This window comes from Rattus rattus, chromosome 8 (genome assembly GCF_011064425.1).
Source record: "Rattus rattus isolate New Zealand chromosome 8, Rrattus_CSIRO_v1, whole genome shotgun sequence".
NCBI classification, from domain to species: domain Eukaryota; kingdom Metazoa; phylum Chordata; class Mammalia; order Rodentia; family Muridae; genus Rattus; species Rattus rattus.
In genome coordinates, this window is record NC_046161.1 from 87,536,928 (window position 1) to 87,550,358 (window position 13,431).

Genomic DNA, 13,431 nt, shown 5'->3' on the forward strand with positions numbered 1-13,431 from the left:
TTTCCCTCCATGATGGGCTGTGATGTGGATGTGAGAGCCAAATAAATGCAGTACCCTTTCCTCCACAAGCTGCTTTAGTCACGTGTCTTTATCACAGTGATGGAAAGCAAACTGGGACAGTAAGCCTGCTGAAAAGAACACAACATTACCGGGGAATCATCCCAGCCCAGAGAGTTTGACTTAAATATACTCATGCAGAAACACCAGACAATCCCCCAAAGGAGGGCAGTTTACAAGGTAACTGTCTTCTATCCTAGAATGTCAATTATCAAGAAAGAAAGGAGAGGGCGGGGATGAGAGAGGGGGAAAGGGGGGAGGGGGAGAGGAGGGGGAAAGAGACGGGGCTGAGGCTAGCACTCAGTGGTAGAATACTCCTAAAGTGGAAGATTTGGTCTCTAACACTGAGAAAAACAAGAAACAGATGAAGTGGGGAGGGAAGGAAAGGTCCTCTCAGCAGGGTGACACACACCTAATACCTGCACTCAAGTGACCTAGGCAGGAGTATCATGAATGTTGGGCCAACGTGGGCTGTGTAAAACAGTTCCTGGCCAACTATTGATACCGTGTGTAAATAAATAAAGTCAACATAGCCAAAGGCAAAGATTGTAAACGGTCCAGAACACAAGGGAATGAAAGACACAGGGCACTTGGCCCATGACCTGGGATTTTCTTTTCCTGTAAGGGGAGTTCTACAGCCGGTTAAATATGAGCGCACTCTCTAGACTAGCCCACAGAATTTGGACGTGATAATTACGTAAGAGAATAAGTTTGTTTTTAGACAAATTCAAGTCAAGTAGTAACTGATTTTTAATGGCTCAGGGTAAAATACGGGCGTTAGTGCTGGGAACACAGCAGCACTGGTAGGACAATCCCCCAATTTGCACAGCACACGTGAATCCTTGGGTTCCATCCCCAGCCTTCCTTAGTAGAGGGGGTGGCACCTACTTGAAATTCGGCAGGTGCAGGCCAGAGGATCAGAAGTTCGAGGTCATCCTTGGCTACAAATCGAGCCCAGCATAGGCTACACGAGGCCCTGTCTCAAAAAGAAAAACAGGCGCAAATAAATGGAAAAGGTTAAGTGATTGTGGTGATGCTAAGGTCTGAGGGGTAGGGAGAGGTCATGTGGAAGTTCTTCCTGCTATCCTGTAACTTTTCTGTAACCTTGAGATTACGCTAAAAAAAAAAAAATAGCTGGAGCTGCGGAGACAGCTCATTTGCTGCATATCCCAATGCACCGGCTGGGTTTGTGTCAACTTGACATGAGCCAGACCCATCAGAGAGAAAGAACCCTCAGCTGAGGGAATGTCTCCATGAGATCCAGCTAAAGGCATTTTCTCAATGAGCGATCAGTGGCGGAGGGCCCAGCCCATTGTGGGCAGTGCCATCTCTGGGCTGGTGATTCTGGGGTCTATGAGAAAGCAAAGTGAGGCTCTCTCCCCCTCTCTCCCATCTCACTCCTCCTTGGCCCCCCATGCTCTTCCCCTCTCGTCCTCTCCCCCTCCCCCTTCTCCTCTTCCTCTTCTCCTCTTATCCTTTTCTTGCATGCCCTTTCTCTACCCCTGCCCCCCCATACTCCTACATGGTGACTCCTCTGACCTCAATCATCTGGGCCAGTGAACTCACTTGCCCCAAATGCAGCTTCCAATAAACCTGCCTTTAATATATATTTTTTAAAAATCGGGTAGAGTAAGCTATGTAAAACAAGCCATTAGGCACCCACTCCGGTGCTGGCTCTCGGCTCCAGCCCTGCCTGAGTTACTGTCCTGACTTTTTCCAATGATGAGCTGTGATCTGATAGGGGGAGCCAAATAAACCCTTTTCTCCCCACCTTGCCTTTTGGTCCTGCAATAGAAACCTTAACTAGGACACCTAAGAACCAGAGCTCCATCCCAGGGACCTTGGAAAAGAAAATCGGGGTTGGGGATTTAGCTCAGTGGGGTTGGGGATTTAGCTCAGTGGTAGAGCGCTTGCCTAGGAAGCGCAAGGCTGTGGGTTTGGTCCCCAGCCCCAAAAAAAAAAACCAAAAAAAAAAAAAAAAAAAAAAAAAGAAAATCAACTCCTCAAAGTTGTCCTCTGACCTCCACATGCATGCTACGGCACTCACCTGCACATGTATGCACGCACATTAATTAATTAGTCAATTAAAAATATAGCTGGCTGTATTACCTAGGGTTCTCTAGAGGAACAGAACCAATAAAATATACAGTAGATGGATGCAAGAGGGGAGTCAAGCACCATGACCCATGCCGAGAACCATAGCCTTTGGGAGGGAGAAGCAAGAGGATCAGAAGTTCAAGGTCATCTTTACCTGGAAATGTTAAGTGGCTTCACTTCACGATCAGGGACTGGATAGCCCACAGGGGTCACATGAAGACTGCAGAGGTAGCCCAGTAGCTTTCAATCCAGAAGGCCAGAGTCCTCACAACACCTGTAGCCCTGGTCCAAAGCTGAGGGTCCAGAAAGCCTCTGGAGACTGCTTGCTGGAGGGCTACTTTGGAAGGTGGAAGAAGCAAGATGTTGGCAGCAGCAGATACTTAGGGAAGAAGACTTGTGAGCTTGGCCCTTCCTTTCTGGTCTACTTTTGATCAGGAGTCGGGGGGAGGGCAGTCTACCACACATGAAAAGGCACATTCAGAACAAAAGGCTCTGTTATTAGCCAAATACGCCCACAACTGTCACCTCCTTTCCTCCCCCTTCCTCTCCTCCCCATCCTCCAATGCCCCCCCCCTCCTTCCTCCTTCCTCCTTCTTCCTTCCTTCCTTCCCCTTCCTCCTCCTCCTCCTCCTCCTCCGCCTCCTCCTCCTCCTCCTCCGGCTGTCTCACTATGTAACTCTGGCTGGCCTGGAGTTTGCTATGTAGACCAGGCTAACCACAAACACGAAGATCTGCCTGCCTCTACCTAGTGCTTATTATTAGATTGTTAAAGGTGTGCACTACCTGTTTTATATCTTTTTAATGAATTGATCCCTTTGCCTTACAAAATGTCCCTCTCTGTCTCTAATAAAATTTTCATTCCAAAAATCTTATTTCTAGGATAATAGGGCAGCCACTTGCAGTGATCGTTGGCATACTGTACCTTTTTCCAGCCTTTTACGTGAAGTCAGTTAGTGTACCAAATCTAAGTTGTATCTTTTAGCCACTTTGGTGGCTCACAAATTACAATCCTAACACTCTAAACACTGATGCAAGAGGCTCACTGTAAGTCAAGGCTCTCCCTGGGTCTACACAGTGAGGTCCAGGCTAGTACGAGCTGGTATAAGAACCTGTCTCATTAAAAATAAAAAACTGAAAAGAAAAACAGTTCTTCAAAGATTTTTCCCCTCATTTGGGATTCATCATATAGGTTAGGCTGTCTTCAAACTCACAATCCTTCCTCTTTCCCTCCCTTTTTCTTCCTTCCTTTTTTTCTCCAATGTTGTTTGTTTGAAACAGGGTCTCCCTGCATAGACCTGGCAGGCTTGGAACGCACTGTGTTGACAAGACTGACCTCAAACTCGACAGACCTACCTGCTTCTGCTTGCTGGTGCTGGAACTAAAGGTGTGCACCAGCACCCCGGCTGCTATCAGTTTCTTGACACGGGGTTGAATATAGCCCAGGCCAGCCTTGTTAGTGTAAGGTTCGAAGTGAGTCTTACCTACTGGGAGACACCCCCCCCAAGTGAGACACGAGAACAGAGTTCGATTCAAACGCAAGAGGTTTTATTTTCTGGCATGTCGGTTGGGGTCGACCTTCAATCAGTCCCTCGTGGCAAGTGACTGGAAGGCGACCTCGAATGGCTATAACAAGCAGTGTTTATACTTTTTAGGGGTACAGGTTACATCAGCAAGGTTATAGTTTAAACTTATTAGCTAAGCATATTGACCTTTGAATCTACTGGCTAGCAAGCATATGACACACATTCAAACTCTATCTGGGACCGGAGGGTCAGGTGACTATCAGTCAGTACATTCTTCGGATTTTCAAGAATGTCCCTGCTCCTCCTGAGAACTGTGGTGGAGAATGGAACTTGGCCTAGCCTTGACACGAGGCAGGAAGCTGGTACTTCGCTTAATCTTGACCTGAGGCTGTGGATGGTGAAAGTCCCTAGGGTCCCCATAACCTACCTACTTTCTACCAGGCCACGCCTCTTAATAGCTCTTACACTTTAGTAAGAACTAGGGTCCTTCATTAGTAACTGTAGATGATTTTGAACTCTTGCTGAGCCCATAATCCTGCCTCAGCCTCCTGTCCCCACCAAGGATTTTTTGAATAAATCGAAGTTAGGAAAGGATTTGTGCCAATACATGTAGCTTCCTTATCTCGGGCTCTTTTGTACGTCTAAGGATTTCTTGTCTTTGAAATTGAACATGTTTGTTCTGCTGTGCCTGTTCAAGGATTGTGTGAGTGACCTTTATTCACATTGTATTACGGCATGTTTCTGTATTTTCTTTCTTTTTTTAAATATTTATTTATTATATATAAGAACATTGTAGCTGTCTTCAGACACACCAGAAGAGGGCATCAGATCTCATTACAGATGGTTGTGAGCCACCATGTGGTTGTTGGATTTGAACTCAGGACCTCTGGAAGAGCAGTCAGTGCTCTTAACCTCTGAGCATTCTCTTGAGCCGGTCTCTGTATTTTCAATTGTTAATTCTGTGCTTAACAATTAACTTAGCACAGAGAGCTAAGTGCTTTCATGACTTTGGTATTCTCATTTCTATGGCCCATCGCTGGGTTTTCTATTTCTAAATGCTTGACCTTCCTCACCTGCCCAAAAGATGAAGGTCAGGCAGCCCTCACTGCCTAGGGCAATCCTGAGAGATTGGTTATAATAAGAATCTGACAGCCAATAAATAGGTGCACGAAGTACGGGGGCGGGTAGAACTTCTGGGCAGGCAGGCAGAGAAAGGACTCATGCCGAGGCAGGAGAATTAAAGGAGAAAGGAGTGGGAGTGGAACAAACTGAATAGAACAGAACGGTAAGCCAGTAGTGAAAACCCCGCGGGGAGACAGGATGCCAGAAAAGTTACGCTAAGTTTATATGAGCCAGCTGAGAGACTGCCCCAGCATAAGGCCGACAGCTCTAAACTGCATAGAAGTCTTGTGTCTTTTTTTTTTTTTTTTTTTTTTTTTAAAAACTGTCAGGGGTCGGCAAAGCCCACAATAATGGGTTTACTTGCAGTTTGTCCTGTTGAGAGTCCATTGAGTTTCTGGTATATACAGGTTAAATCTTTCAGTAAATATGGGAAGTAAGCAGCCATTGTTTCTTTGAGTACTTGTCTCCTCACTTCTTTGCTCTGTTTTCTAAAATTGGTATTGGGTTTGAACAGAGGTCCTCTCCTGGGTCTTTAGATGCTAGACAAGTGATCTACCGTTAAGCAGTGTCCCCAGCCTCCTCTCTCATCTCTCTGCTGCTCCGGGCAGGACTGGGTGGAAAGACCAGCATTAGACAGTGACTTACTGATTTACGTAAAGCACTGTTTGTACTGCAGACTTGCCAAGCACGACTTCACTTGCCAGCGGAAGCAGAATAACCTGCAAAGTAGCTGAAACAATAGGTGGTTTGTTTATTTTTGTGTCAGGAAGTTATACATTGGCTTCCCCACGTAGCCCTGGCTGGCCTGGAACTCACTCTGTAGGCCGGTCTAGCTTCAAACTCAGAGATCCACCTGCCTCTGCCTCCTGAGTGCTGGCAGGAGTGGGCTACTACCTCTGGGTACAATGGGTCATTTTAACAACCTGTTGCCTGCCCCAAACACTTCTGTGAGACCTTGCTGTGAACCCTGTGTGCAGTTGGGAGCCTTCGTTGGTTTTCATTTCTCTTCCTCCCTGGCCTTTGGGTCACGTGGTTGTCATTGATTTCTCTTCACATGCACTAATTGTTTTCATTTGTGAGTTCAAAAATCTCTGAACTATTTAAAAAAAAAAACAACCAAACAACAACAAAAAAACATGAACTGGAAATGTGTAGCCCTGAATGGCCTGGAATTAAGGATGTAGGTCAGGTTGGCAGTCTCAAGACCTCAAGAGAGCTTCCTCCCTCTACTCCCCAAACACTGAGATTAAAGGACTGCACTACCACACCTGGCTGGACCCATTTTGTGGGCTACATTGATTTAAGAGAATTTTTTTTTTAAAGATTTATTTATATGAGTACACTGTACCTGTCTTCAGACACACCAGAAGAGGGCACCAGATCTCATTACAGATGGTTGTGAGCCACCATGTGGTTGCTGGGATTTGAACTCAGGACCTCTGGAAGAGCGGTCAGTGCTCTTAACCACTGAGCCATCTCTCCAGTCCTTGAGCTACGTTGATTTAAACTACTGGTTTTAGTCACGTCAGTGTATTTTTCATTTCAAAGTTTCAACTCTAGATCCTTCATATGGTTCTTTTTTATGTTTTCTATTTTACTGGCCTTTACTTGGTGGGACGTTTCATTCATGTTTATGAGGGCTGTTTTTTTTTTTTTTTTTTTTTTTTTTTTTTTTTTTCGGAGCTGGGGACCGAACCCAGTGCCTTGTGCTTGCTAGGCAAGCGCTCTACCACTGAGCTAAATCCCCAACCCCATGAGGGCTGTTTTAAAGTCTTTTTCTTCTCAATACAACCTTTGAGAACTGTTTGTCTGTTGCCTGATTCCCCACAGTGGATAGATCACATTTAATATTCATGCCTTGAAGATGGCAAGCCAGGCCAGTGCCAGGGGGCAGCAGCGGCTGCCAACCCCTGGTGGGGCTGTGGGAGTCAAGTTTGAGAGTTCAGCTTCAAGGTAAAAGACTGAACCTTGTCCTCAGGGGTTCAGCAAACGGATCAGGTCAGGTTGAGCAAGAAGGTGGACTGGAAAGCAGTCAAGTGCACTGTATCAGTAGTGAGGACCAAGAGGAGCTGGGGAGTCCTTGGTCCCTTGCACACAAAGCAGGTAGGAGATGGCAGGTTGATGGAGAGCCGTGCCAACACCATGTTAGGTGTCCATCATGGTATGGGCTCCATGTGAGAGAGTTACTGCCTTTCTTTGTGCTGGTGTTTTAGGGCCTGATATGACTGTAGTATGCCCTGTGCTCGTACAGTCTCAAGTCACCTTGTATATGGTGACTCCCTTCCATTCCAAGGAATGAGTCGTTGGTCAGTCTATGATGGGTGCTGTCTGACAACCAGTGAAGTTTCTGATCCACCCAGAAGGCTACAAGTCGTTCTGCTCAGAATAGAGTCTCCTTGGGCAATGCACAGTCAGAAAAGACATTAAAAACATCTGAGAGAGCTTAAAAGTAGGATGTAGCTTTGATCCCCACACCAAGTCCCCCAGTGACAGAAGTCTCAAGGACTATCCCTTAAGTGAGAGGTGGCACACATCTGCGGACATGAGCTTGGTTGAAATTATAGTCCCTAAAGTGTGGGATGATGTCACACAGGTAAGGCAGATACAAGATAGAATGAGGCCTGTCATTGGACGAGAAGGAAGGATGGGTGGGAGAAAAGTTTGAGGGAAGAGGAGGAGACAGGAGGAAACGGGAGAGTAGCCGCAGAGACAACATGGAGGCTGACGTTAAGATTCCACGCTGTGCCTTTACAGATTCTTATAAATGCTCTTAAGGGATGGATGTGTACAGGGCTTTGTATGTCTAGGTGGGCAATTACATCTTATCAATTGGGTCAGAGGGTATTGTGTTGTGTGTTCTTTCTTATATCGATTTAAGTGTAAGAGAGTGTCAGCACCTAGAGACACTGGGCCAGCACAGAATTGGGATGTGTGCTTCTGGCAAGATGTCTACCAGATATCTTGGGGCACTGCGGTGCCGGATCTAGAGGGGGGAAAGACAGACCCATTGAGTATAATTTGACAACAACACTAAAGCTTTTTGTTTTGTTTTGTAGAACTGAGATCTCAGGTTAGCCCTGAACTCCTGATCCTTCTACTCCCACCTACCAAGTGCTAGATTATCATCATTCGCCTCAGCCAAGCTTCCGAGGTAGACAAACTTAATGGTACCTACTGCCACACTGTGTGGATTCTTTGCTATGGTACATTCTAACACTGTGGAAAGACACACGTTTACGTGCTTCTGGCCTGGTATGAATATACCACACTTCTCAGAGCTGCCTCTTTCTCTAGTCTCCTGGGAACAATGGCCAACCGTTTAACTTGCACCCTGCTGCTGTTGAGGCTGACACGGGGTCTCGCATCACCAGGCTGGCCTCCAACTCATCATGCAACTTCGGATGACCCTGAATCTCTGATCTTCTTGCTTCCTTCCTCCCAAAGGCTGGGATTACAGATGTTTCCAGGTATGTCCTTATTTGCCATGAATAGCTACGGAAATCACAATAAACATTTGCATATAAATGGAATAAGACTTCTTTGTATTTAATCAGAAGTGTCTTTAATCTCATGGGCTTACAAGTGTGCACCTGCTGGAGAGTTCCTTTTCCTGCGCTTTTCCCATCAGTATGTTAACCCCACATCAGACAGAGCCTCACTGTCATTTGATAAACGTTTCCTTATATTGAATTACCATCTGTTAGAGTTTTAATATGAAATATTTCTCCAAGATTCACTTTTGAACACTTTATCCTCAGCAAGGAACATTTGGGTTCTGGAAATTTTGGGAGGCGGAACCTCATTAGAGGAAGGAGTCACTCGAAGCAGGTACTTGCAGGTCCCTGTCCTGGGCCCCGTCCTTTGGCATTTTCTCTGCTTCTTTTTTTTTTTTTTTTTTTTTTTCCGGAGCTGGGGACCGAACCCAGGGCCTTGCGCTTCCTAGGCAAGCGCTCTACCACTGAGCTAAATCCCCAACCCCTTCTCTGCTTCTTGATACCCCGATGTGACCTTCTCCCGTCCACCAGGCCATCTGTATAGGCAGTGTTCTCTAGAGAGCCAGAACAAATAGACTATATGTAAACTATAAAGGGTTTATTAGAATGGCTTGCAACCCACAGGGCTGTGTAGTCAAACAGCCACACACACTTTGGAGAGGCCGAGGAGACAGTAGCTGTTCAGTTCATAAAGCTCAGAGCCTCCGCGGTCTCAATCTGCTGTGAAGGCCAAGAAAGGGTCTTGGAGAGTCTTGATTCCTCAGTTCCGGTGGGAAGCTGAAGAAGTTACACTCTGCTGTCAGGGAAGGATTCATGAACTCAGCCACGAGCAAAGGCAGGGTGAGCTCTCTTCCTTGAGACTTCTTTTTATGTCCATCAGAGGGTGCTGCCAACTCCGTGGGAGGGTCTTCCCCCTTCATAGGATCTTTCCCAGAATGCCCTCGCAGACCTGTAGGAGGGTCTTCGCCCTTCATACGATCTTTCCCAGAATGCCCTCGCAGACCTGTGGGAGGGTCTTCCCCCTAAATACGATCTTTCCCAGAATGCCCTCACAGACCTGCCCACAGCCACACCCCTTGGTTGATTCTGAGTCCTGCCAAGCTGACAATCAGGATTAACCATCACACTCTTGATTGGCTCCTACTTCTGAAACCATGAGACAAAATTAGTAGTTCCTTTTTCTCCCAGATAGCTTATCAAAGCAGCGAGAAGTGTTATTGACTGCATCTCACAAACACGTAACCAGCCAGGTGTGGCGGTTTGCACACACCTTCCATCCAGGACTTGGGAGACAGAGGATTGCTGGGTTGTAGAGTGAGCCCGTGTCTCCAGAAGAAGAACACCCAACCAAATGTGAACAGTCAAAATAATAATTATCTTAGCCGGCAGTGGCAACACCTTTAATCTCAGCACTTAGGTTAGTCAGAGTCAGGTGGATCTATCTAGGAGTTCGAGGTGAGCCTGGTCTACAGAGTGAGCTCCAGGATAGCCAGGGCTACACAAAGAAACCATCTTGAAAAGCCAAAATAAACTGTCATTATCATCACCATGTTTACAATAACTTAAAAGTCATCTGGAAACTTCAACCTTTTCAGATGGGCTTGATCCAGGACGCTTGAGACAGGTACGTGGTTGCTGAAATGGCAAATGAAGGTACCCACAGCCAGGCCTCATAAAAATCACATCCCGTCGTCCTGTTCACCAGTGTCCACCATGTTCCATCCCAGTCCCAAGGGCTCCGCTGAACTGACCTCTGTTTCAACTCTAGTGTAAGCATTGTATGTGGCTTGGTAGTCTGGATATCAAATACCACTATTTTTATTCTTAGGGTTTTTTTTAATTTAAACTTTAAAAAGAGCCATTTACTTTTTATGAGTGTTTTGTCTGCATGTGTGTATGTGTATCATGTATGTGCCTGAAGCCCAATCCCAGCAGAGGTCTGGAGAGGGCACTGGATCTCCGGGAACCAAAGATTCGGACCGTTGTGAGTCATCGTGTGACTGCTGGGAACCAAGCCCAGAATCTGCAAGAGCAGCCACTTGCCCTCTTTGCCGAAGTTTCCCTCTCTGTCTGTAGCGCTGTCTTCACCTTTTTTACTTCACTGGCTTCATTTCCCTCTCTTCTCTTCTGGTTTTTCCCATGAGTCCCAGGCTTTTCAATCCCAAGAAGAGCTCTCAACTTTGTCGCTGAGTGGAGAAGAGGATAGGGCTTCTCTCAAGCGAAGGCCATTCTGACGTACCAGCCCCCAAGTGTTCATAAGCCAAGAAGCTGGTTCACAGAGCTGCGAATTATGTGGCTCCTTCCCTCCCAGGACTTGATACAGGTAAGTCGGGGAATGAAGAGATTTCCTGTCATTTAATACACCTCAGGAGGCAAGAATTTAAGAGCTGAGGAGTGAGCCTGCTCGTGTTTCTGACCCTGGCTTCTTCTCAGGGGCCTGGAGATGGGCAGATGTGCTGCCGTGACTTTGGTTTCCTTTAGATTAGGGGGGCCCTGTTGAAGTCTCCCCAGAGATCAACTACAGGAAAGACCACAATTTTTCCAGGGTTGTGGAGGTTTGGACAGGCTGAAACCGTGTAGCTATTCAAGTTTCTCTCAAGACTGAAAACCAGCACCACTCTTGGCTTTTATGTACTCTTATCTGGGGAGCAGGTCAATCTCTAGTTCTTGCCTCTGGAAATAGAGGAGGTTCTAGGGTGCCCAGAGAACTACTGAGTAAGGAGAAATCCTGTTTTCATCTCTTACGGGTTGAGCCATTCCCAATTGCAGCAAGGCAGTGTGGGTTACTATTGGGTACTGGGAGACTTAAACACAGGCTCCATTGCAATGACTGGGATGGCTTCTGTCTGACCCAGTGCCAGGGTCTCTGTCCAAATTTCTGGAGCATTGTGGGAGTCTGGTACACTGAGTTGTAACCATGGGTCTGCTGAAAGAGGATCGAGCATAAAAGGTGACTGTGGTGAGGCAAGAGTCAGGAGAGCAGCCAAGCCTGGAAGCCGGGAGAGTGCAGCCAGGTTGGATGGAGGTTAAGGCCATCAGGTGGTGAAGATCAATGAAGCAGTGGCCTCTAGGGGAGCACCTGTAGTCCCTGGTGAAGGGCTGAGGCAAGTACATCGTGAGCCTGGACTTAGGCTGGGATACACAGTGAGTCGGTGTCACAAGGGGGTGGGGGGGGACAACAACAACAAAAATAGAATAGGAAGGAGTAGAGGAAAGCAAGCTGTCCTACTATCCCACTGGCCAAGGGCGTCTTGAGGCCTCCAAGGCCTTGGCCTATATGCCCTCTTTCCTAAGGGCAGGGCACAGGGAGATTTCCAGACTTGATTGCTAAAAGTCATGGAACCAAGGTTTTGCCTCTTTGATTTACAAAGTCACTTTCTCTAGCCTGAGTTTCCTGGTATTGTTACTTAGTCTTAAAATTTCCAATTCCTTTTTGAGTTTTGATTCTTTTGTTTCCAGAGAGTAAGGGACCTCTGGCCGCAAGTAGGAAGTTCTTTGTTCTAATTTCTTTGGACTCCACTGTTGTCAGGGAAAGAATGGGATGGACTTCAGTGAACAGTTGTGAGGTATGGGCAGGAGCCTAAGGAGTTGCCCTACCCAGAAGCCAGCGGAACTCGGTTATTTGAGAACAGCCTCAGCCTCCGTGGGTGTTAGAGCTGAGGGGCTTTCGATGGGTTTTGCAACTCTGGTGGGTGCCTGGCAGGATTATGGACTACGACTTGGGTATCCAGAAGAGAGAGTTCAGGCCGTAAGGAAGAAGGGATTTCTAAGAACTAAGTAAGGGGAAAAGGTTGAAGATTTTGTGGAATCCTAAGCTTGTACAATTTGGAAAAGCCTACTTACAGAGAACAGCTCGCCCAAAGATTTCAGTTTTTAAATGCTGTAAGGCACAGGTTCTAGAGAATTTTTTAGGGCTCTTAACTAGACCTCAACGGGAGGTAAGGGATTTGTTGCCTGAGCTTCTTCAAGCCAGTGGTTTGACATTCATGTCTGCACCTGCCTCAGGCTTCTCCTGCAAGTTGGCCAAGTGTGCCTGTGGTTGTATAACCCCATTAACATAGAGACAAGGGAGGGCTCAGCATCCCGTGTGTCTTGTGACCATGCCAAGTAGAAGATGAGGTCTGGAATGGGCATGAACACACTAACTTGATGTTTCATTTAGTCAATGAATATTTTCTGTGCCTCAGAGGCCAATAAACAAACAGACTGAGACCCAGACCCATCCTTCAAGGTGTTCACTTCTTAGAAGCAATAACCATCCTTGCACACTATGTAGCTAAAACACTTAACGGAGATCACTAGGAGGACATGCATCTTCTTCGGACAAGAATGCTAGACCCCAGCACATGTGCAGGAGCAGGCTTGGAAGACAAGAATGCATGGGAGCCTTGGAACTCTGTTGGGCATCAACTGGCCCAGTTTGTTTTGGTCCATGTTCTAAGAAATTCCTCTGTCTTAGGAAAGCAGGGGTCAATAAAGAAGAGACCATGACAAATACCCTTAGAGGAAGAAGGCCATCAAGACTTCTTGGCTCAGACCTGGGATATCCGTTTCTCTGTGGAATATGAAGGAATGGTGACCTTCTGACTAAGCCCTGGGAAGTGTGTCCAAGTTCCTTCAGCGTGTGGGAGGCAGGTACATGAGGTCTAATTCTCAGCCTGTGGTAAGAGGGTAAAGTGAAGGAGCGATAGTGGTGGGGAAAGAGCCCGGGTGAAGAGCCAAGCCGGGGATCTGAGAAGGGGCAGCCAAGCCAGATGTAGGCCACAGCAAGTGTTGACTTCTGCATAGCAGACAATGAACTGACCTGTTCCACTAACAGAGTCATTTAGAAATCTCTGAGCCCCGTGTGCAGCAGGGACTTTCCACTATGGGCAAAGCGGGGTGAGAAGCACTGGTTGAGAATGATGAACTGGGAGACACACAGGACCTTTCATTTCTCCAGGCCTCTTCAGGCAGCAGTCTGCCCTCTTAAGAGTATTGGGTGCTTTTTAAGTGAATCCTGTATGTTCAAGCTCCCTGACAATATGCAAACTGGTGGGCATAATGTTAATTGTAGCTGTGCCAGAGGTACCTGCCAGTAGCACCAACATTTGAGAGTACAGGTAGGAGGATTAAGAGAACAAAGTGATTCCTGGCAG